The sequence below is a fragment of the Rhinopithecus roxellana genome, chromosome 15 (genome assembly GCF_007565055.1).
Source record: "Rhinopithecus roxellana isolate Shanxi Qingling chromosome 15, ASM756505v1, whole genome shotgun sequence".
Taxonomy (NCBI): Eukaryota; Metazoa; Chordata; class Mammalia; order Primates; family Cercopithecidae; genus Rhinopithecus; species Rhinopithecus roxellana.
Window position 1 is genome coordinate 123,270,536 of NC_044563.1, and position 26,814 is coordinate 123,297,349.

The following is a 26,814-nucleotide window of genomic DNA, read 5'->3' on the forward strand; positions in this document are numbered from 1 at the left end:
TTAATGTGAAAATGACTCTAAACAGTTTTTATGCAGACAAAATTCAGCTACTGAATTACTCTGATGCCATCAGTAAATGGTGATAACAGTCAAGTGGGCAGACATTTAGTTACCTTATCATGTTACAAACAGTCTTCAGTTGGCTTGCTGTTCCTACGTTTGATTTTGAGGTATTTTAAGAATGTTACTACCCATGCTACATCCAGTAAGTACAAATACAACAAATACAACGTTAAAAAGAGAAATTATTGCAAAGAAAATTAAATAAAAATAAAAAGAGAAATAATTACAAGGAAAATTAAATAAATACAATATATTAAAAACTGAAAATCTGCGAAGAGAAATAATTACAAAAGAAAATAAAGATAATAGTTTAAAAATTGAAAATATAAGAAGACTAAAAATGTTTAATGGGTGTTTGCAATTTTGCAACAGTATAAAGTATTTTGAAAGACAAAGAGTAAGTCACAAAGGGACTTCTAGTTTCAGTTCTAACACGTAAAGACCTTGCAAGTTGTCACTCAACCTTCCAACAAGAAAAAAAGATGAACAAACAGAAAATCAACAACTTTTCTTGAATCAGACAGTGCAAGCAAGAAGAGAGTAGGTTGAAGCATTTTCTGTTTCTGAAAAGAAAAGAAAAAGAAAAAAAAAAATCCACGAAGGGGAACAAGGGAAAGCAAGGGGAAATTGTTGTTGTTGTTGTTGTTGTTGTTGTTGTTGTTGTTGTTGTTGTTGTTGTTACAGAGTCTCGTTCTGTCGCCCAGGCTGGAGTGCAGTGGCCGGATCTCAGCTCACTGCAAGCTCCGCTTCCCGGGTTTACGTCATTCTCCTGCCTCAGCCTCCCAAGTAGCTGGGACTACAGGTGCCCGCCACCACACCTGACTAGGTTTTTGTATTTTTTTTAGTAGAGACGGGGTTTCACTGTGTTAGCCAGGATGGTCTCGATCTCCTAATCTCGTGATCCGCCCGTCTCGGCCTCCCAAAGTAAGGGGAAATTTTTAAAAACGCTGACCTAGAATTGTATGTGCAGCAATCCTGCAAAAGTAAAGAAGAAATAAAGACTTTTTCAGACAAACGAAAGCAAGAAACTCATTGCTAGCAGACATGTCCTCCAGGAAATGTTTTAAAAAGTTCTTCAGGAAGAAGAAAAATTAAACAAATCAGAAACTTGGATCTTTTTGAAGAAAGAGAGTTGGAGAAAGAATGAAGGTAAAATAAAATATTGTATTCTCCTTATTCTTAATTGACTTATTAGACAACTTTATTCAAAGTAATAATAGTAACAATGTAAACAATGTATTGGTTGAATATAGCCTATGGATCAAAGCATATGGATAAGTGACATGAATGGCAGCAACGTTATAGGGGACAGGGAGGGAGGGATTGGGTATACTCTGTTACAAGGTATCTGTACTACCCAAGAAACAATATAGTGTCATTTGAAAGTGAATTTAGTAGTAAATACGGGTTGAAAAATCTAGGGCAACCACTAAAAAACCACAACACATGTAAAAGTGCCACATTGTGCAACTGACAATCTCACAGGTAAAAGTGCCACATTGTGCAGCTGACAATCTACCAGCAAGAGATTAAAAAATACTTTGTAAAATGTAGTTAGAACATTGCCTAATTTTAATCCTGGGCAAGGTAAAAAGTCTATCCAAGAACATGAAGGAAACATGGTGATTATCTCGCTGTATATTCAGTAGCCATTGAAGCATTTCTAAGATACTTCCAGAGAACACAGGAAAAGGGGGCTTCTTGTTTCAACCCAATTTTAATAAAAATGAGCCATGTAAACAAGTGAAAAATAACTATCCCTGATTTTAAGATTTCACACTATTTGTGCATTTTAAATCTCATAACTGCTTGTTGGAAAGGCAGTTGAGCATTACAAGCTGAAACCCCTTAAGCCACTTTGGATTTAAGAACAACTGAAAAATAGCCTTGTGGGACCTAACCTGAAATAGAGGATCTTCTATACACATAGCATTTTTATTTGTCATGGTTACTGCCACTCTCACTGTAAAAAAGAAAAAGAAGGCCGGGCGCGGTGGCTCAAGCCTGTAATCCCAGCACTTTGGGAGGCCGAGACGGGCAGATCACGAGGTCAGGAGATCGAGACCATCCTGGCTAACACGGTGAAACCCCGTCTCTACTAAAAAATACATATAACTAGCCGGGCGAGGTTGCAGGCGCCTGTAGTCCCAGCTACTGAGGAGGCTGAGGCAGGAGAATGGCGTAAACCCGGGAGACGGACCTTGCAGTGAGCTAAGATTGCGCCACCACTGCACTCCAGCCTGGGTGACAGAGCGAGACTCCATCTCAAAAAAAAAAAAAAAAAAAAAAAAAAAATCCACGAAGGGGAACAAGCGAAAGTAAGGAGATAAGATACATAAAGGACATGATCAAAATGCACTAACATCAACACACTAATTTGTGACTCTGATTATAAAGACAGCTTTCTAAACACTAGTCACAAAAAGTATTCCTTTGATTAAGCGTAAAAAGACAAAAAGATTTAGTTGACAATTTAGTCATAAGCATAAAGTACTTTTTGGTTAAATATTAAGATTATTTTGAGAATCATAAATGACAACAGCTGTTATATCAATCCTGTTTATTAGTTGTTCAGGAAAAATCAAAGATTTATTTAGCAAAATCCAAAACTTTCATGGTTGCAAATTATCAGTCTATCAGTCTATACATGTAAAACAAATGTTATAATTTACTGACTTTCTCTAATCCACATTGATAAAATCATACCTATCTCATTTGGTTGTTGAGAATATTAAATATAAGTAAGAAATCAAAGCAGGTAGCCCTGGGCCTGGATCATAGTACAGACTCTCAAATATCAGCGGTTATAAATACAGAAGGGATTTCAAGATATCCTTTATGTTCCTGCTTAAAGATTGTGCTTAAACCAGATGAGCCATATTTCAACAAGAGTGAAATGCAGTTTTCAAGTACACATGTACATAGATGTATATTTATTTTTTATATAAAGGTAGCATACCAAAATTTGCATCAAAGAAGAATAAGTAGCAAATTAGTGTAGCAGGGTTCTGTCATGTTTTTATCGACTGCTAAGTAAACTGACTCGTTGGTTCGGTCCAGATATATCTTGATTACAGACATCATCACAGGAAAACCTGGGCTGAGTCTGCTCTTTCATATGAAAGACAACTTACATAAAATTTATAAACGCTTGCAGAAATAAAACATTATGATGATATGAAAAAATTAGAATGTACAAACTAGAAATTGCAGAACTGAGTATCGATCATTCCTAAATTAATTTTTAAAACATTTAATGAGAATCTATTATGTAATTAAAATGTTGTTCTAGAAACTAACTGGGAATACAAGATGAAAAACAAAACAAGACAATTAGGCCCATGTCTTCATGTCACTAACATCTTAGTGAGGACACAAGACAATAAAGAAAAAAATCATTATAGATAGTAGTGTTATAAAGAAAATAAAGAGAGCACTCAGACTGGGCTACTTCTATTTCACATAGATCAACAGAAATGCCCCTCTGAGTGGTTGATATTTAAGCTAAAATCTGAGCACTATGAAGCCATTTAAAGAGTTAGGGAAAGAGCATTTCAGACCAAACAAGCAGCATATTCAAAGGCCCTGTGACAACCAGAAGAGGCTTAGCACATTAGGAAAAGATGCAAGATTGGGGCAGCTGGATGAGACTGCTTGTGGTACAGAGTGGTAAGACAAGGGGTTGGAGGTAAACAGCAGCCAGATAGATCAGGCAATACTTTTAGAAATTAGCAAAGCCCATCAAGGAGAAGTGGGTACCATGGGCAGACAATAATGTGATTCCTCTTCAAATTTAAATTCTCATAAAATTAATTTAAACATTCTTTAAGCATTTAGTAGGAACTACTGCTCTGGGTAAGAACAGACAAGGAGAACGAAGGATACAATGCCCCGTTTGCATGCTCGGCTCTGCAAAACATGCCTGCAGTTCACTAGTTCTCCTTGGAGGACACTGTAGGGACCATCTGTTGTGATGGAGCACACCACAGATTTACTTGCAACCACTTGTGTTCTCTCCTTGAAAAAAATTGTGGTAAATGTGATTTTCTCTATTTATTACATTTGCAGTGACATTGCAGAGCCCCACATGGAATGCAACACTTGGCAACTGTCCAATTTGCCTTCCCTTTAATTCTGCTCTTTGAAAGAAAATAATTTATGCAACACACCATTTTTTAAAAAAATCCTACTCTTAATGCATAATTCTACATATTTACTTGTAAGGAGACAACAGAACTCAAATTTGTTTGCATATTCTTCCTCACCATGGACATCAGACACACATAAACACACACAAATTCTCTCTTCCACATATATGCACACACATGCACACATAGACATTACACACACATAGACATTACAGATAATGTCACATTAATTTCAAATTCACAAAAAAAGAAAGGAAATTTTCAATATTTATTGGTGACAAGACCTGTGAATCTATTAGATCACTTACTCAGGCAAACAACTAAAGACAGAAAAGATTTATTGTGCACAATTCACCTCATGACAAGTAAAAAAGGTTAACAGCTTTTTATCTTTCTTTCCAGTCAATGAATTACAAGGTAGTTACCAACTCAAATGTACAATGTACCTAGCATTTCAAATAATCAATATCAGAAAGCCAATAAAATCTTAATTTACTATCTTCTGGGATATACAACTTCAAAGTGGGCAATATCTTTAGAAATCTGATATTTAACCTAAATTTGATGCTGCCCAGCTATACAGAAAAACAATTATTGCCTGTGTATTTCATCTTTAATACAAGATTATAATTACATTCATTTATTATCTATTTATTGAATTCCTACATGCAAAACAGTTTAGAAGACACTGGGTACATATTGGTGGATAAAAGAGGCATTGTCTCTGCCTGCATGGATCTTTCAGTCAAATCACTGGACCAAAAAACAAACGTGATTATATATTCTTATGTTTGCTCATGTTTTTTGTCCAATGTTCATCTTCAAAAACATGAAGAAGCGTAAGAATATATACTCACAAATTGGCATATGTTGGTCAAAGGCTACAAACTTTCAGTTATAACATGAATACGTTCTAAGAATCTAATATACAGCATAATGACTATAGTTAACAATACTGTATTGTATACTTAAATTTGCTAAAAGAGTAGATTTTAGATGTTCTCTCCACCACCACAGTAACAAAAAAAAGGTATCTTGGTGAGGTGATAGATGTTTTAACTAATTTAATTGTGATAATCATTTCATAATTCCATGTATCAAATCATCATGTCATACACCTTAAATTTATATAATTTTATTCATCAGTTACACCTGAATCAAGCTGGAAAAAAACTGGCATAGTGCAATGTGGAAAACAAACAACAGACAATAAAGGCATGTGGACTCCCCCAGTAAAGTGGTCAAGGAAGGAAATCAAGTATCAGTTGAGATCTGAAGGACAAAAATTAAGTTAGTGATGCTAAAAAGAGGTAGAAGAGTATTTTAGGAATCAAGAACGGTATATGCAAAATCCCTGATGTAGAAAAAAGGTTTACATATCTGAGGAAATAAAAGGGAAATGGAGTGGCTAGAACACAGTTTGAAAGAAGAGAATAACATGAGTTCACACCACAGAGAAGCCACATTTTATTTTTTTAAATCTGAGCTTAGTCTTGATGGCGTTTATCTACCAAAAGTAAATGAGTTAAATGTTACCTCCGCTGCTTTACTCACAAGGACAACTGTGAAGATGTCCAAGAAAATATATTAAAGCACTTTAAAAACTGAGATGTGCTAAACCACAGTTCAAAAAATTATAGGTGGACTCATTGGGCAATAGATAAACTAGCTAATACCTAACCTCAAAAATCTCTGACATACAATTACATTTTTATAAAGCTCAGAAACAAGTAAAAGTAAACAAATGTATTTACAGATATATACATTAGGGGAAGGCCATTAAAAAAACCACACACACACACACACACACACGCACACACCAGGGCAATAACACCAAACCGAAAATGGTTATTTCAGTGGGTGGAACAGTAGAGAACTGGGAAGAAAGTGAAGAAAGTGAATTCAGGGAGCTTCCCAGTATAAAATTGGGAATATTTTAACTGTTACATTAGGCGGTGGATTCACAGGTTATTATCTTATTTATGCTTCATAACTTGCATTTATATTACATATAGATTATATTCTTTTGTCTGTATAAAATATTACTTAGTAAAAGATAAAAAGAAAAACTTCTAGTGGCTTTTGTCATTAAGTATTAAATCACATTCCACCAACTCAAAATTTATAATACATTAACATGGGTGGAGTGTAAATGTATTAACCATTGAAAGTGTAAACATGATTATGATTTGAGGGAAATATTCATCTATTAAAAGAAACTGAACCATGTTTAATGGCTTAAACATTTCCATTTGTTTAAACATTTCCATTTGTTTATCATTTAGATCTTATAATTACAAATGACACTTAAATAGACACTAAAGCAGTCCCTGTAAGCTGCTTCCTGATACCATTTTGTTAGCAGCTCAAGTAAACAGCAGAACATTAAGTTGTTGGTTTCTTTCACAGTACTGAATAAAGTCGATCATAATAACAAAATCATATTTCTTTTTTAAAAATCTGTACTTCATGGGTTTCTTTTATTCTAATTGTCCTTATAATAATTACTCTCAAATAATGGTAATTCAGTGCTTCATTAACTATTGGAAAGCAATGACATTCTAGTAATGAAAAGCAATGGTGTCTCTGCTTTCTCTGAAATTGTCTCATATTCAGAAGCCTATGATGAACCTCATTTTGATTTTTTTTTATATTTTATAATCAACTCAATACTTGCAACATGAACTAAAGCCAGTGAAAATATTAGGGCGTATAAGGTCAACTGTTACATACTCTGCCTGGCTCAATCCATGTGCAATGTAATATAATTAAGTGATACCATGGGAAAAGCCAAAAACAGGGCATGGAAGTCACCTATTTTTAAAACTTGTTTATGGATTTCTCATTATTATTTCCATATTCACTACATTCAATTCCCATATCCTGAAATGCTCCAAGACCAGAACTTGCAGCATCACTTCTCTTACTGGACCTGACCAGAAAAATCCTTCAGATGTTTCCAAACCTCTAGCCAACTAGAGCATTCTAAGATGTCCTTTCTGCATATTCCCAGGGATCCATGCCAGACATGTGATCTTAAGACAAAATGTGATCCAAAAAAGGCTTCAAAGATGATTAAAGGACTAAAACAATTCTGGTCAAAAAAAATAAAAAATAAAAAATAACTGCTACTCTTTTACTAAAAATGTGCTTTAAATAAATCTTTTAGATCTCTTCCTTGACCCATTATGACCATACCATCCTCCTAGTCCCAGTTTCCTTCTCTAGTTCCTCCACAAAGAACCAATTGTCCACTCATTGGTGGCCCCACAACACAACAGTCATACTTCAATTTTCTTATCTATAAAATGGTGATAGTAATTTTACCCCCTAGGGCTGTTGGAAAGAGTAAATAAAACTGTGTCTATAAAATGCTTATTCTGAGGCCTTGCTCATTGTAAACATTTGATAAAGTAACTAAGCAAACAAGCAAAAAAGCAAATAAACCCCTTCCATTTTAGGTTACCACAATGTATTTGCTTTTGCCTTCCACTTGAGTGAAAGCTTATTAACAACACATGTTGTATTCATCATCATATCTTTAACATCTAGCACAACACAGTGACTAGTACAAAGCAGGCTCTTGGGAATTAATAAAATTACTGAATATACTGAGAGAGTCACTCATTTCCTTGTCTAAGTAAAATGTTAATATAAAGTACACATCAGCTCAACCCCCAAAAAGCATTTATTCTATACAATTTGAAAAAGTGATGAACTCTTAACACTTGTATAATTAGCTTTTTGCCTAGGTTGCTTTCCTCATGAAATTGATTCTAAGAGAGATATCAGTAGACCAGGGTGCTAGCACCACAACATATGGGAAATCAGGTAACATTTGCCTCTCTGTTTCTTCAACTATAAAGTGTGGATGATAAATACTTGCCCTTTTACTTTAAAATGTTAAGGTGAAAGAGAATTTGAAGTTTATAAATGAAATATTTTTATATGTGCCCTCCAAACATAGGACAAAGTCTTTGAGTTTCTTCATTCAACAATTGAATGTCTACCTTATGCCAGTCTACCTTTAGCACCCACTGTACTGGGTGCTAAAGAAACACAGATGGATAGGATATAATTCATGTCCTTAAGAAACTCACAGTTTAATAAGAGACAGACACAGAAACAAATATACAATTTAATAAGAGACAGACACAGAAACAAATATATATATATATATTCAACTATATATTTGTATATAAATACATATATTTGTTTATATGCCTCTTATTAAATTGTGAGTACACATACACATACACACACACACACATATATATTTTTTAAAAATCTATACTTCATGGGTTTCTTTGATTCAAATTGTCCTTATTCTAATTACTCTCAAATAATGATAATTCAGTGCTTCGTTAGCTACGTATAAATTATGTACTCACAATTTAATAAACGTATGAGTAGTTAATTTAAATATACATGAGTAGTTAATGATAAGAGATTCCTTTAGGACTGGAAATCTCTCATTTCACATGTATACTCTCAATGTGCTTGGAATCAAATAAACGTTCAAAAATGGTCTTGAACTGAACCCGGACTGAATATACACAGGTGACAGTGGCAAAGAAAGAAGATAAAGGAAGGTGACGAGGGGTGGAGCAAGATGGCCGAATAGGAACAGCTCCAGTCTCCAACTCCCAGTGCAAGAGACACAGAAGACTGGTGATTTCTGCATTTTCAACTGAGGTACTGGGGTCATCTCACTGGGGGGTGCTGGACAATTGATGCTGGTCAGCTGCTACAGCCCGACCAGCGAGAGCTGAAGCAGGGCAAGGCATTGCCTCACCTGGGAAGAGCAAGGGGGAAGGGAATCCCTTTTCCTAGCCAGGGGAAATGAGACACACAACACCTGGAAAATCGGGTAATTCCCACCCCAATACTGTGCTTTCAGCAAACGGGCACACCAGGAGATTATACCCACACCTGGCCGGGAGGGTCCCACGGCCACGGAGCCTCCCTCATTGCTAGCACAGCAGTCTGTGATCTAACCGAAATGGCAGCAGCGAGGCTGGGGGAGGGGCGCCTGCCATTGCTGAGGCTTAAGTAGGTAAACAAAGCCGCTGGGAAGCTCGAACTGGGTGGAGCTCACAGCAGCTCAAGGAAACCTGCCTGTCTCTGTAGACTCCACCTCTGGGGACAGGGCACAGCTAAACAACAAAAGGGGAAGCAGCAGAGGCCTGTGCAGACGCGAACAACTCTGTCTGACAGCTTTGAAGAGAGCAGTGGATCTCCCAACACGGAGGTTGAGATCTGAGAATGGACAGACTGCCTGCTCAAGTGGGTCCCTGACCCCTGAGTAGCCTAACTGGGAGACATCCCCCACTAGGGGCAGTCTGACACCCCACACCTCACAGGGTGGAGTACACCCCTGAGAGGAAGCTTCCAAAGTAAGAATCAGACAGGTACACTCGCTGTTCAGCAATATTCTATCTTCTGCAACCTCTGCTGCTGATACCCAGGCAAACAGGGTCTGGAGTGGACCTCAAGCAATCTCCAACAGACCTACAGCTGAGGGTCCTGACTATTAGAAGGAAAACTATCAAACAGGAAGAACACCTATACCAAAACCCCATCAGTACGTCACCATCATCAAAGACCAGATGCAAATAAAACCACAAAGATGGGGAAGAAGCAGGGCAGAAAAGCTGGAAATTCAAGAAATAAGAGCGCATCTCCCCCTGCAAAGGAGCGCAGCTCATCGCCAGCAACGGATCAAAGCTGGTCAGAGAATGACTTTGATGAGATGAGAGAAGAAGGCTTCAGTCCATCAAAATTCTTAGAGCTAAAGGAGGAATTACGTACCCAGCGCAAAGAAACTAAAAATCTTGAGAAAAGAGTGGAAGAATTGATAGCTAGACTAATTAATGCAGAGAAGGTCATAAATGAAATGACAGAGATGAAAACCATGACACGAGAAATACGTGACAAATCCACAAGCTTCAGTAACCGACTCGATCAACTGGAAGAAAGAGTATCAGCAATTGAGGATCAAATGAATGAAATGAAGCGAGAAGAGAAACCAAAAGAAAAAAGAAGAAAAAGAAATGAACAAAGCCTGCAAGAAGTATGGGATTATGTAAAAAGACCAAATCTACGTCTGATTGGGGTGCCTGAAAGTGAGGGGGAAAATGGAACCAAGTTGGAAAACACTCTTCAGGATATCATCCAGGAGAACTTCCCCAACCTAGTAGGGCAGGCCAACATTCAAATTCAGGAAATACAGAGAACGCCACAAAGATACTCCTCCAGAAGAGCAACTCCAAGACATATAATTGCCAGATTCACCAAAGTTGAAATGAAGGAAAAAATCTTAAGGGCAGCCAGAGAGAAAGGTCGGGTTACCCACAAAGGGAAGCCCATCAGACTAACAGCAGACCTCTCGGCAGAAACTCTACAAGCCAGAAGAGAGTGGGGGCCAATATTCAACACTCTTAAAGAAAAGAATTTTAAACCGAGAATTTCATATCCAGCCAAACTAAGTTTCATCAGTGAAGGAGAAATAAAATCCTTTACAGATAAGCAAATGCTTAGAGATTTTGTCACCACCAGGCCTGCCTTACAAGAGACCCTGAAGGAAGCCCTAAACATGGAAAGGAATAACCGGTACCAGCCATTGCAAAAACATGCCAAAATGTAAAGACCATCGAGGCTAGGAAGAAACTGCATCAACTAACGAGCAAAATAAACAGTTAATATCATAATGGCAGGATCAAGTTCACACATGACAATATTAACCTTAAATGTAAATGGACTAAATGCTCCAATTAAAAGATACAGACTGGCAAACTGGATAAAGAGTCAAGACCCATCAGTCTGCTGTATTCAGGAGACCCATCTCACATGCAGAGACATACATAGGCTCAAAATAAAGGGATGGAGGAAGATCTACCAAGCAAATGGAGAACAAAAAAAAGCAAGGGTTGCAATCCTAGTCTCCGATAAAATAGACTTTAAACCATCAAAGATCAAAAGAGACAAAGAAGGCCATTACATAATGGTAAAGGGATCAATTCAACAGGAAGAGCTAACTATCCTAAATATATATGCACCCAATACAGGAGCACCCAAATTCATAAAGCAAGTCCTTAGAGACTTACAAAGAGACTTAGACTCCCATACAGTAATAATGGGAGACTTCAACACTCCACTGTCAACATTAGACAGATCAACGAGACAGAAAGTTAACAAGGATATCCAGGAATTGAACTCATCTCTGCACCAAGCGGACCTAATAGACATCTATAGAACTCTCCACCCCAAATCAACAGAATATACATTCTTCTCAGCACCACATCACACTTATTCCAAAATTGACCACATAATTGGAAGTAAAGCACTCCTCAGCAAATGTAAAAGAACAGAAATTATAACAAACTGTCTCTCAGACCACAGTGCAATCAAACTAGAACTCAGGACTAAGAAACTCAATCAAAACCGCTCAACTACATGGAAACTGAACAGCCTGCTCCTGAATGACTACTGGGTACATAACGAAATGAAGGCAGAAATAAAGATATTCTTTGAAACCAATGAGAACAAAGATACAACATACCAGAATCTCTGGGACACATTTAAAGCAGTGTGTAGAGGGAAATTTATAGCACTAAATGCCCACAAGAGAAAGCTGGAAAGATCTACAATTGACACTCTAACATCACAATTAAAAGAACTGGAGAAGCAAGAGCAAACACATTCAAAAGCTAGCAGAAGGCAAGAAATAACTAAGATCAGAGCAGAACTGAAGGAGATAGAGACACAAAAAACCCTCCAAAAAATCAATGAATCCAGAAGTTGTTTTTTTGAAAAAATCAACAAAATTGACAGACCGCTAGCAACACTAATAAAGAAGAAAAGAGAGAAGAATCAAATAGACGCAATAAAAAATGATAAAGGGATATCACCACGGACCCCACAGAAATACAAACTACCATCAGAGAATACTATAAACACCTCTACGCAAATCAACTAGAAAATCTAGAAGAAATGGATAATTTCCTGGACACTTACACTCTTCCAAGATAAACCAGGAAGAAGTTGAATCCCTGAATAGACCAATAGCAGGCTCTGAAATTGAGGCAATAATTAATAGCCTACCAACCAAAAAAAGTCCAGGACCAGATGGATTCACAGCTGAATTCTACCAGAGGTACAAGGAGGAGCTGGTACCATTCCTTCTGAAACTATTCCAATCAATAGAGAAAGAGGGAATCCTCCCTAACTCATTTTATGAGGCCAACATCATCTTGATACCAAAGCCTGGCAGAGACAAAACAAAAAAGAGAAAATTTTAGACGAATATCCCTGATGAACATCGATGCAAAAATCCTCAATAAAATACTGGCAAACCGGATTCAGCAGCACATCAAAAAACTTATCCACCATGATCAAGTGGGCTTCATCCCTGGGATGCAAGGCTGGTTCAACATTCGCAAATCAATAAACATAATCCAGCATATAAACAGAACCAAAGACAAGAACCACATGATTATCTCAATAGATGCAGAAAAGGCTTTTGACAAAATTCAACAGCCCTTCATGCTAAAAACGCTCAATAAATTCGGTATTGATGAAACGTACCTCAAAATAAGAGCTATTTATGACAAACCCACAGCCTAATATCATACTGAATGGGCAAAAACTGGAAAAATTCCCTTTGAAAACTGGCACAAGACAGGGATGCCCTCTCTCACCACTCCTATTCAACACAGTGTTGGAAGTTCTGGCTAGGGCAATCAGGCAAGAGAAAGAAATCAAGGGTATCCAGTTAGGAAAAGAAGAAGTCAAATTGTCCCTGTTTGCAGATGACATGATTGTATATTTAGAAAACCCCATTGTCTCAGCCCAAAATCTCCTTAAGCTGATAAGCAACTTCAGCAAAGTCTCAGGATACAAAATTAATGTGCAAAAATCACAAGCAGGCTTTGCAGACGCTGCCACCAAGGAAATTCTTGTAGTACTAGCCATGGTCAACCCTACCGTGTTCTTCGACATTGCCGTCGACGGCGAGCCCTTGGGCCGCGTCTCCTTCGAGCTGTTGCAGACAAGGTTCCAAAGACAGCAGAAAATTTTCGTGCTCTGAGCACTGGAGAGAAAGGATTTGGTTATAAGGGTTTCTGCTTTCACAGAATTATTCCAGGGTTTATGTGTCAGGGTGGTGACTTCACACGCCATAATGGCACTGGTGGCAAGTCCATCTATGGGGAGAAATTTGAAGATGAGAACTTCATCCTAAAGCATACAGGTCCTGGCATCTTGTCCATGGCAAATGCTGGACCCAACACAAATGGTTCCCAGTTTTTCATCTGCACTGCCAAGACTGAGTGGTTGGATGGCAAGCATCTGGTCTTTGGCAAAGTGAAAGAAGGCATGAATATTGTGGAGGCCATGGAGCGCTTTGGGTCCAGGAATGGCAAGACCAGCAAGAAGATCACCATTGCTGACTGTGGACAACTCGAATAAGTTTGACTTGTGTTTTATCTTAACCACCAGACCATTCCTTCTGTAGCTCAGGAGAGCACCCCTCCACCCCATTTGCTCGCAGTATCCTAGAATCTTTGTGCTCTCGCTGCAGTTCCCTTTGGGTTCCATGTTTTCCTTGTTTGTTCTCTCCCATGCCTAGCTGGATTGCAGAGTTAAGTTTATGATTATGAAATAAAAACTAAATAACAACAACAAAAAAAAATCACAAGCATTCTTATACACCAATAACAGACAAACAGAGAGCCAAATCATGAATGAGCTTCCATTCACAATTGCTTCAAAAAGAATAAAATACCTAGGAATCCAACTTACAAGGGATGTAAAGGACCTCTTCAAGGAGAACTACAAACCACTGCTCAGTGAAATCAAAGAGGACACTAACAAATGGAAGAACATACCATGCTCATGGATAGGAAGAATCAATATCGTGAAAATGGCCATACTGCCCAAGGTTATTTATAGATTCAATGCCATCCCCATCAAGCTACCAATGAGTTTCTTCACAGAACTGGAAAAAACGGCTTTGAAGTTCATATGGAACCAAAAAAGAGCCCGCATTGCCAAGACAATCCTAAGTCATAAGAACAAAGCTGGAGGCATCACACTACCTGACTTCAAACTATACTACAAGGCTACAGTAACCAAAACAGCATGGTACTGGTACCAAAACAGAGATATAGACCAATGGAACAGAACAGAGTCCTCAGAAATAATACCACACATCTACAGCCATCTGATCTTTGACAAACCTGAGAGAAACAAGTAATGGGGAAAGGATTCCCTATTTAATAAATGGTGCTGGGAAAATTGGCTAGCCATAAGTAGAAAGCTGAAACTGGATCCTTTCCTTACTCCTTATACGAAAATTAATTCAAGATGGATTAGAGACTTAAATGTTAGACCTAATACCATAGAAACCCTAGAAGAAAACCTAGGTAGTACCATTCAAGACATAGGCATGGGCAAGGACTTCATGTCTAAAACACCTAAAGCAATGGCAGCAAAAGCAAAAATTGACAAATGGGATCTAATTAAACTAAAGAGCTTCTGCACAGCAAAAGAAACTACCATCACAGTGAACAGGCAACCTACAGAATGGGAGAAAATTTTTGCAATCTACTCATCTGACAAAGGGCTAATATCCAGAATCTACAAAGAACTCAAACAAATTTACAAGAAAAAAACAAACAACCCCATCAAAAAGTGGGCAAAGGATATGAACAGACATTTCTCAAAAGAAGACATTCATACAGCCAACAGACACATGAAAAAATGCTCATCATCACTGGCCATCAGAGAGATGCAAATCAAAACCACAATGAGATACCATCTCACACCAGTTAGAATGACAATCATTAAAAAGTCAGGAAACAACAGGTGCTGGAGAGGATGTGGAGAAATAGGAACACTTTTACACTGTTGGTGGGATTGTAAACTAGTTCAACCATTATGGAAAACAGTATGGCGATTCCTCAAGGATCTAGAACTAGATGTACCATATGACCCAGCCATCCCACTACTAGGTATATACCCAAAGGATTATAAATCATGCTGCTATAAAGACACATGCACACGTATGTTTATTGTGGCACTATTCACAATAGCAAAGACTTGGAATCAACCCAAATGTCCATCTGTGACAGACTGGATTAAGAAAATGTGGCACATATACACCATGGAATATTATGCAGCCATAAAAAAGGATGAGTTTGCGTCCTTTGTAGGGACATGGATGCAGCTGGAAACCATCATTCTTAGCAAACTATCACAAGAACAGAAAACCAAACACCGCATGTTCTCACTCATAGGTGGGAACTGAACAATGAGATCACTTGGACTCGGGAAGGGGAACATCACACACTGGGGCCTATCATGGGGGGGGCGCGGAGGGATTGCATTGGGAGTTATACCTGATATAAATGACGAATTGATGGGTGCTGACAAGTTGATGAGTGCAGCACATCAACATGGCACAAGTATACATATGTAACAAACCTGCACATTATGCACATGTACCCTAGAACTTAAAGCATAATTAAAAAAAAAAAAAAAAAAAAAAGGAAGGTGACTAGGGACTCAAGGTCAAAATTTGGACTATCTGTTGTAGAAACATACTAGAAAATGAAAAAGAAACATAATAACATTGAATTGCTATGTTATGGGCAATGACTGAAATTGAACTAATAACCAAAACTGGGGACCCACTAGGAAATGACTTCACTAGGGTTATCTTTGCAATTTATGCCAGGCAGATTATAATGACAAGTATATTGGAGAAATATTGTTGAAGTAATCAGATTATTTTATGTTAACAGTGAATGTTTAAATATAATCACTAATTAATGGATGAATAATTGTATTAAATATAATACCTCACATGAACAGTGCCCTTTAAAATGCTGTCACATGTATTCTCATAGTTTGGCCTTAACAACAAAACAGAATAAATGATAAAATCCTTAAATCTCTTCCTCAGCAAACATTTCCTGAACACTTGCTATATGCAAAGACAATGGCTAAATGTCAGGGATAAAATAATGAACAAAGCTCAACAACTCTGACTGAAAAACATGAAAGATGAAGACAATGCGTAAATGTTGTCCTACATGTGACTGGCCTAGGTGAACTCCAAGGACTCCTTTGCAAGGTCTACAGTCACACATCCCTGTAAACATGCCATGGCCAATACGACATTATGCACAAGTTTAATGCAATATTGCAGAAAAAATTTTTTAAAACATACAACAAAAAGGTACATTCGGAGAAAGACTTTTTTAATTTTTACTTTAGCAAATATTGACATATAAAATGGGGATGGTAACAATATATGAAAACTATATTGAAGAAAATAGGGAGTAGAATAATAGACTACACTATAAATTTACTCTGGATGAGGAGACACAACAGGTTATAAAATAAAATGAAAGCCTTGTGAGACAAAGGTTGAGAAGTTTTGAAGTATTAAACTAATCTGGAACCTGAAAGAACTACCATATATCAGAGGAAATTTTCATGGGGTAAAAACTGACAGGTTTTCCCAAGACCATTTGTAAAATAAAGCTCAAATGACAAAGATAAGACTTGTCATCCATCTATTGAGATAAACTAAAATTACAAGAATAAAATATATATTATTAAATCTTTGAAGAATGTTACATAAAGCAATCAAGATGATATTAGGAATTTTCTTATTTGATTTTAGAATAGGTGATAGGGAGGAAACTTATTTCAGTTTTCCAGAAGCAGTACACATATTTTTTGTCATAACATTTTTAAAAATTACAACTACCAATAGTATAGTTTACTATAATCTATACTTGTGTCCATAGGACAATCAAAATAATTACTTCAATGTAACTTTTTTTAAATTCAGCTTATCTCAAAGGAAGAACATTATAAGCCTACACTGATTATAGTTCAATGGACAACTTCTTCATACCTTCTGCATTAATCATGATCTCCACATATATTTATATCTCATTATCAAAATTGATCCTAGACTCCATAAAAATAAGAACTTTATACAGAGCCTATCATAATACTTTTTTGCAATAAATGTTGTGTAATATTCTTTCAGAAGAATACGCTAGTGAAGTTTATTTCAGGCCATGCATTGTGGCACAGGCTCTATCTAGAGCCTGACCATTTGGGTCCAATATTTTCTTTGGCATGTACTAGTTATATGACCTTAGAAAAGTTTTCTTAATCTCTTTGTATTTCAGTTTCCTCATCTAAGAAGTAGGCCTTAGTATGTCTCTATCTCACATATTTGCAGTGGGAGTTAAATAAGATAATACATATAAAATGTTTAGAAGGGGGCCTGGTACTAAGCACTCAACAAATACACATCATTGCCCAGCTCGGTGGCTCACGTTGGTAATCCCAGCACTTTGGGAGGTCAAGGGGGGCGGATTGCTTGAGCCCAGGAGTTCCAGACCGGCCTGGCCAACATGGTGAAACCCCATCTCTACAAAAAATACAAAAATTAGCCGGGCGTGGTGGTGCGCACCTGTAGTAGCAGCTACTGAGGAGCCTGAGGCGGGAGAAATCACCTGAGGCTAGGGAGGTCGAGGCTGCAGTGAGCCAAGATCACTCCACTGCACTCCAGTCTGGGTGACAGAGCAAGATCCTGTGTCAAAAAAACAAAACAAAACAAAACCATGCATCATCATCATGATCATCACCTTAATAATCATAATCTTTGAAAGGGTAGCAAGAAACTATTATGCTTGTCAGGCTAATTTGCATTCTGTATTTATCAAAGTCCATTAAAATCCTGAAAAAGTTTTCAAAAGAGAGAGAGACAAAGAGAAAGACAGACAGAGGGGAGAAAAAGAGAGGGGGAGAGGGGGGAGAGAGAGAGAGATTTCAACCAGAAACTGAAAGTCACTAATTTTAAGGAAAAATCATATTATTTTTAAACTTTGATAAACTGTATCAATTATTCAGAATAACTGCTGTAATAAAACATTGTTTTATATCTACATTGGTAGGATTTTAGAGCACATTCTTCTGTCTCTTATTGCCAGTGAGTTTTATACCAAGAGGTATGTAAACCTGTTTTAAATTATCCTCAGTTATGAAAGGGTAAATGATGTCATAGATTCTGGGCCTCCAATTCAAGTTAAATAAAAATAGATTTTTAAATGTTTTGATTAATTATAGTAGAAACATAAATGGAATAAATACTTAGGTGATCATTTTTACCCTAATTTTTGGCAAGATGAATAAAATGATTCTTGACATTTTATACTAAAGAAAAATATTGTCTACATTATAATACATAATAGTTTATAAATAAGTTAATGGTTGGTCTGATAAGCAATCTTGAGACTCCACGCTATCAACACTCAAAAGCTTCTTCCCAGTCATACAGTGTGCTTTTGAAAAACACACTGAAACTTACTATATGCTAAAAATAGTCTTAGTCAATTCACCTATGCCATTCCAAGAAAAATCAACCCAAACATTAAATGCAAACAATGACAAAGGAGATAGATAGATAGATAGATAAAATCGGGGAATGAAGTGTCTTAAATAAAATAAATGGAAAATTTTGATATAAACCATTCTTTTTGGTGATAGCAATCTCTGGTTACGGTAAGGAGTAAAGGAAATATAATTGAAAATTAACCCAGGAAGTCCTCTCACCTATGATAGTATAATCTGTAAAAGTAAATAGAATGTAAGTATAATGAGTCAAGAATTGTTGAATGTAAAGATAGGAAATAATACTTCAGTCCATTTTTATACACATAATAACAAAAACATCTACAAACTTATGAGACTAGGCTGGACGCAGTGGCTCACGTCTATAATCATAGCACTTTGGGAGGCCAAGAGGTGGGCGAATCACTTGAGGTCAGGAGTTCTAGACCAGCCTGGCCAGCATGGCAAAACTCTGTATTTACTACTACTATTAATAATAATAATACAAAAATTAGCTGGGCCTGGTGTTGAACGCCTGTAGTCCCAGCTACCCGGGAGGCTGAGGCACGAGAATTACTTTAACTGGAGAGGCATAGGTTGCAGTAAGCCAAGATCAAACCACTGCATTCCAGCCTGGGTGACAGAGTGAAGCTCTGTCTCTGTCTCTGTCTCTGTCTCAAAAAAAAAAAAAGAAAGAAAAGAAAAGAAAGAAAGAAAGAAAGAAAAGGAAAAGAAAAAGAAAAGCAAAGAAAAAAGAAGAGACGAGAAGAAAAGAAAAGAAAAAAAAAGAAAAGAAAGAAATTTATGAGACTATTTTTCCACCTTCAGGAAAGACGAAGTCAGAGCCTTGCTCAGATTATAGAGAACAGTTCATACCAGACCCACTGAATCATCTCTTCCCCTTAGAATTATCAAATTAGTAGTTAAGGGAAACATAGCAGATAGACATATACTCTATATTTAGACTTAAAGAAGGCTCTGAACACATTTTTTTAATTAATTAATTTAAATTGTTATATGATAGTGGTGAGAAGCAGCCCTATAAACCAAGTATCAGCAGTGTCCTGGAGGTCACACTGTAAAACAGTGGTTTGCTCGAAAGAAATGTCTGGGGAAAACTAAAGGGATCAAACCACATATAAAGTTTCCAAAATCATATTCTTTAAGGAAAATCAAAAATAGTTTTAGAGTGTCCAATGATCCCCATCACGGACAGCAAAATAATTTTTTCTCTATTTTCTCTATTTTTAAACTTTAATCTTCACCAATAAATAATAGGTAATGGACAATTGTGCATTCTCTTCTGTAATTTTGTGGTGAAGATTCAAGCTTAAAAATCCTATCCACTTAAAAACAAATTAACAGGGTGAAATGTAAAATCTGTGAAATACATAATCCCATAAAATCAAGATTATAGAGAAACAAGCAACAGAACTATGAAGAATTTATTAGGTACTATTTATTTCTATAAATTGGGGGGATAAGAACACAAACTTCATAAAATTTTATTTCTTTTTGAGTTGACATAGAATGTAAATATTGTATATAAAATAATATATATTATTTCACAGAACAATAAACTCTTGTATGGAATAAGTCTTTATAACCACAGAACAGGGTAGAATGGTAATTAAACTACTGAAAAATAGCTGTCATAATTAGTCGTATTAAGATAGTAAGATAAGAATTTATAACCTACCTAAAAAAATGTATCATAGTAACACAAAATTCTTTTAATGTAAGATGTTAAGAATTTCTAACTCTTGTCTATGGCAATTCTATTGTTAGATCTACACCTACTTTATTCATAATAACATCTAAGTTTAAGAAAAATATGAAAATGCAAGCTTCATAAATCATAGTATGAATTCTCCATATATGTTCACAGAGAGAAAGAGACTCCCTCACACCTCTTCTACAGTGGATGGAAGGATTTCTGAAGCTGGTGTTCAATGGCCAAAAACGAGTCATTCATTCACTCAGAATTTTGAGACATGTAAGCTTGAAATCTCAGTCCTTTGAAGGACCTGCACATGTTATTACAAGCATTTTTAATATCAGCCAACAACAACTTCACAGATAAGTCTGTGCTGACAATAAATATAATTATTCACCTCTCCTTCAAAGAGCAAGAGTTTTGGAATCAACTTCCACTGCTTGTTACCTACAACAAGCTCAGATTTTTGACCCCCTGAATCTCCACAAACAAAACAAAACAAAACAAAACAAAAAACATGTCTTCATTAGGAAAAACAGAAAACAAACCAAGATTATTGTGTGATTCAAACATAAATATAGTCATGAATCACTTAATGACAACAAAAATGCATTCTGAGAAGCACACTGTTAGGCAATTTCACCATTATATGAACAACAAAGTATACTTACACAAACCTAGAGGCATAGCCTACCACGCACACAGGCTAAATGGTATAGCTTATTGCTCCTAGGCTGCAAATCTATACAGCATGTGACTATTCTGAATACTGTGGGAACTGGAACACAATGGTATTTTTGTGTCTAAACATTGAAAATGCATGATAAAATATGGCTTTATAATCCTATGGGACCACTGTCTTATATGCAGTCAATCTGACTAAATCATCATTATGCAGTGTATGACTGTACTTTGATTTTGATTATCTTCAGAAAAACAAAATGTGGTAAACTGTACTCATTTCTTCACAGAATAAGGAAATGCTGTTAGACAGAACTAAGGGTTCTGAATCATGTTATAAGTACAATAGAAGCTGATCTCTAGTAAGTGATCATAATCTTTAGCCACCAGTATAACAGAAATGTGTAAACTGGCTTTAATTGTCTAACAACTAAATAAAGTGAAATAAAACTTGTAATAGCTCATATCCTAATTGCTTGTTTAATATTTTAGCATTTCTTAAAGGTTCAATTTCACAGAGGCAGAAAAACATAAATAACTGGCTTTCTTATAAAGCACTCTTACAAGTTCAAAATGTCTTAAAGGCAGCTTTTACTATATATAAACTATTCATCACAGATCATAGAAATCAAGTTTTCATTGCATTTTGAGAAGCAGAAATTGTCTACTAAACTTGGAATCCAAATATAGGCGACATTTTAAAGATACTTTATTGAGTTGAATTTTTAAAGCCACTATGTACTAAGCTTTGAAAGAAGAAGAATTGCTAAATAGAGTCAAAGCTTTTCTAAATCTCTCTATTCCACCAATTCATTACTTTTTAAGGTTAAACCATATCTGCTATGAAAATAAAATAGAATCAGTCTTTTTTTTTTCACAACAGCATAAAATGTTTTTAATATGGATACTATCCCTATTCCTGAAACTAGCACTACAAAAACAGCATGATCATATTATTATTTACCTTTAAAGTTTGGGTTCCCTTTATGATTTTTCAATAAAATATCCCTGAGTGGCTGTCATTCATTTTCTTTATGAACTCTCAAGCATTATATAGCCCATTATTTCACTAGGCAACTCCCTCCATTTTCAATGTCTCCAGTTGTTGGAAAGTTCCTCTTACTTCTTAACCAAATCTACTTTCTTGTAACATCTATTCTTTGACTCTGGTTTTGCCTTCTGAAACTAAATAAACTTTATCTCATTTTTATATAACTATTAAAATATTTGAAAGCAGTTTTCACTTCTTTCTTATGAACATTTTCATGCAAGACACTTAAAACAGTGCCAGAAATGTTAAGATACATAGATACAGATAAATATTGAGAGACAGATATGCCTTTTAAATATTAAACAATATTTTGGCATTTTTCTCTAAGAATAAATGATATTAAAATTTAACAAAAGAGGTAGGGCTTAGTCAAAACTAAGTATTAAAAATGAGAAAAACAACTAAGGGAATGTTAAATATGTCTTCAGTGATAAAACTGAAACAAGTAGTAAACATATTTGTGGAAGTCAGAAGAATGCGGTAATTTGTACAAGGAAATGGGAGCAAACAAGAGAGGCCCACTGACTATGAGGTTGGCAATGAAAACAAGCTTCAAAAAGTTAACTTGCTCAAGGTTACCTAGCTAGTAAATAACAGTCTGAGGTTGGGAAGTCCTGCTACAGAGACTGTATTCTTTTTTTTTGAGACAGAGTCTCGCTCTGTCGCCCAGGCTGGAGTGCAATGGCACAATCTCGGCTCACTGCAACCTCTGCCTCCCGGGTTCAAGCCATTCGACAAAGACTGTATTCTTAATCATACACAACACTGTCTGTTAACACTGCTTTTTTCTGTGCTTGCTCAAAGATGATGCCCTATCAAAGCAAATGTAAAACTAGTTGTTTCTATCAGAATTATAATTAGAAATTACCATAAAACCCACTTGCAAAAAGAAAGATGCTGTAGCTTAAGTCATGATTCAAAAGTTGCCATAGAAAAAAATAGTAAGTTGTTATCTGAGTTCTGGAACTCAATTATACCGAATCTCAAAATCCTTGAAAAGTAAAACTATAACAAAATAATAAGAAAAGAAACCTAGCGTGCTATGTGGCCATGCCTTTGATATCTTTTTCCTGTTTTGAATGTACTTCAGGGCCGGGCACAGTGATGCACACTTGTAATCCCAGCACTTTGGGAGGCCAAGGCAGGCAGATCATGAGGTCAGGAGTTCGAGACCAGCATATAGCCACACAGAATATATCCAGAGGAAAAACTGTTACTTCAACCTAAGATATCAATAGAAAAGATAAAGTCAAGGGCAACTGAAGGAGATACTGGAATATGTAAACAGTGTTGACTGATAAAGCCCAGACTTACATTTCTATGAATGAAACTTTCTGAACAGAAGTTTCTTCATGAATATTTTTAAAAGACAGTAAATTGAAGATTATATGAGACAACTGCATAGGAAGTATCGTTTAAAGACAGTATCATATCTAGAATGTATATTTTTAATACAATTTATTAATAGGAAAGCAAGCAACAATTAAGTATGGACAAAATATTTGCCTACACATTTAACTAAAGAAATTACACCAATGACTAAAAACTATAAGAAAAGATGTTTACCATCTTTAGTCACCAGGAAAGTATAAATTAAAACCCAAGACACCACTTTGCAGTCATTAGGAAGGCTATGATGAAAAAGACTGACAATACTAGGTGTGCGTTAGGACGTAAAAAAAGCTAAACCTTCTTACACTGCCGGTCAAATGGGAAATGGCATAAGCTCTTTGAAAAACAGTTCAGCAACTTCTTTAAAAATTAAATATATACTTACTATTTGATGCAACAACTCTTCTCCTGCAAATCAGTTCAAGAGAAATGGGAACATATATACACAAACTCTTGTATGTGAATGTTCATTACAACATTATTCATGATAGCCAAATTCTGGAAGTAATCCAATGTCCATCAACTGGTGAATGGATAAACAAACTGTAGTGTATCTATGCAACAGAATACTGTTCATCAGGAAAAATTAACAAACTGCTGATGCGTACTACAATACAGATAACCTCAAAAACATGACGTCAAACCAAAAGAAAAAGAAAGGTAACTAATTGTATAATCACATTTGTAAGAAATGAGTAGAAGAAGCAAATCTATAGAGATGAAAGTAGACCAGTGGTTGACTGCGGTTGGAGGTAGGAGCAGGAATTAACTGCAAATGGGTACAGGAAACTTTGAAGGTTGATAAAGTTTTCTAAAACCACGTTGTTGTCATAGGTGCACTATTATATACACTTACTAAAAATTATTGCAACGTATACTTACCAAAAATGTACATAAGAACAAAGAGGAAACTATCAAAAATGAAGAGGTAGACAAGACATTGTAAACATGTATTTTTTCCCACTGAGACTTAAAGCTACTGGCTAAAACAAAATGATTCTAACTGAAAAACAAAAGGAACGGTTAAAGGAAGATTCCGTATGATTTTTAACTAAAGGGATTGATTTTTCTCCCTCAGAACCTACAAACCTTTAATAGAACTAAATAAAATCTGATCTCCAATAGGAGGTACCTCCTGTAATGCTCTGGGCTACAATCTTTCTTGTTAACAAAAATTAAATATGGCAAAATAAGCACTTTAAGCCTATAGATGACTATTGGGATTACATAATTCATCATGTAATCATGTACAGTGTCCTCTGACTATACACAATAAAGTAACTATTCAGGAACCCAAATGCCATTAAGCTTCCATGTGTAGTTCATAAAAAAAAAAATACCATACAGCAATTTTAACATTATACTAATTTTTAAAAACCCAGAACCAGCATGAACATCACTAATATCTGCACCAAAGTATCATATATGAGCCTTGTCGCTCATAGTTTCGAAGAGTCAATATCATTAAAATGGCCATACTGCCCAAAGTAATCTACAGATTCAATGCTATTCCCATCAAGATACCATCACTATTTTTCACAGAATTGGAAAAAACTATTCTAAAGTTCGTATGGAACCAAAAAAAGAGTCCAAATAACCAAAGGAATCCTAAGCAAAAAGAACAAAGCCACAGGCATCACATTACCTGACTTCAAACTATACTATAAGGCTACAATAACCAAAATAGCATGGTATTATTACAGAAACAGACACATAAACCAGTGGAACAGAATAGAAAACCCAGAAAAAAAGCTACACACTTGCAGCCATCTGATCTTTGACAAAGTTGACAAAAATAAGCAATAGGGAAAGGACTCCCCATTCAATAAATGGTGCTGGGATAGCTGGCTAGCTGTATGCAGGATAATGATATGGGACCCCTACCTTTTACCATATACGAAAATGAACTCAAGATGGATTAAAGATTTAAACGTAAGACCTCGAAAAGTAAGAATCCTAGAAGAAAACCTAGGAAACACCATTCTGGACACTGGCCTTGGGAAAGAATTTGTTACTAAGTCCCCAAAGCAACTGCAACAAAACAAAAATTGACAAGTGAGACCTAATTAAACTAAAGAGATTCTGCACAGCAAAAGAAATGAACAGAGTAAACAACCTAAAAAATGGGAGAAAATATTCATAAACTATGCATCTAACAAAAGTCTAATAACCAAAATCTATAAGGAACTTAAGCAAGCAAAAAAACCACCATTAAAAAATAGGCAAAATACATGAACAGACATTTCTCAAAATAAAACATAAAAGCAGCCACCAAATATATATAAAAAAATACTCAACATCACTAAATGTCAGAAAAATGCAAATCAAAACCACAATGAGATACCACCTCACACCAGGCAGAATGGCTATTATTAAAAAGTCAAATACAACAGATGCTGGCAAGGTTGTGGAGAAAAGGGAACACTTATACATTGTTGGTGGGAATATAAATTAGTTCAGCTTTTGTGAGAAACAGTTTGGAGATTTCTCAAAGAACTTAAAAAGAGCTACCATTCGACCTAGCCAAAACCAAAATATTTTCTTTTGGTTATATATCCAAAAGAAAATAATTCATTCTACTAAAAAGACACTGCACTCATATGATTATTGCAGCACTATTCACAATAGCAAAGACATGGAATCAACCCAGGTGCCCATCAGTGGTGGACTGGATAAAGACAATGTAGTACATATTTATCATGGAATACTATGCAACCATTAAAAAGGACGCATAGCTGGATGCAGCTATGCAGCCATAAAAAAAGATGCAGCCTGAGGCCACTATTCTAAGCAAACAAACACAGGAACGAAAATCCAAATACCACATGTTAAAAGTGGGAGCTAAACATTGGTACTCAAGGACATAAAAATGGCAACAATAGACACTGAAGATCACTGGATGGGAAAGCGGGGACAAGGGTTGAAAACCTATTGGGCACTATGCTCAGGACCTGGGTGAGGGGATCAGTCAAAGCCCAAACCTCAGCACCATGCAATATACCCAGGTAACAACCCCATACACGTACCCACTGAATCTAGATGAAATTCAAATTATTAAAAAATAATAAATTACATTAAAAGAAAAAAAGGGCAATGATCAGAGAGCAGTTCTAGAGAAAGGTAAGTAACCCACAAATTAAAAATAAAGATGTCATTCATACTTACAAGAACAGAGTGAACTCCAAATAATTCTGAATGAAGTCATGTCTCTGCTCTGCTAATGTATAGAGAAAGCTCTAAGGTCAAGTTGTTCATCACTAAAACTACAGTTCAATATTTGAAATTCTCTAATAAAATATTATTATCTGAACAAAGAAGAAATGCTCACACTTCCTCAAATTAAA

General features: G+C 36.1%; 1 protein-coding gene and 1 pseudogene across 2 annotated transcripts in view; one reads left to right on the forward strand and one right to left on the reverse strand.

Moving 5' to 3' along the window:
• The window catches only part of GUCY1A2 (guanylate cyclase 1 soluble subunit alpha 2), a 339,473-nt gene that overhangs the window by 227,905 nt on the left and 84,754 nt on the right, over window positions 1–26,814 (reverse strand). The window lies entirely within an intron of this gene.
• On the forward strand, window positions 13,166–13,679 carry LOC115893668 (annotated as a pseudogene).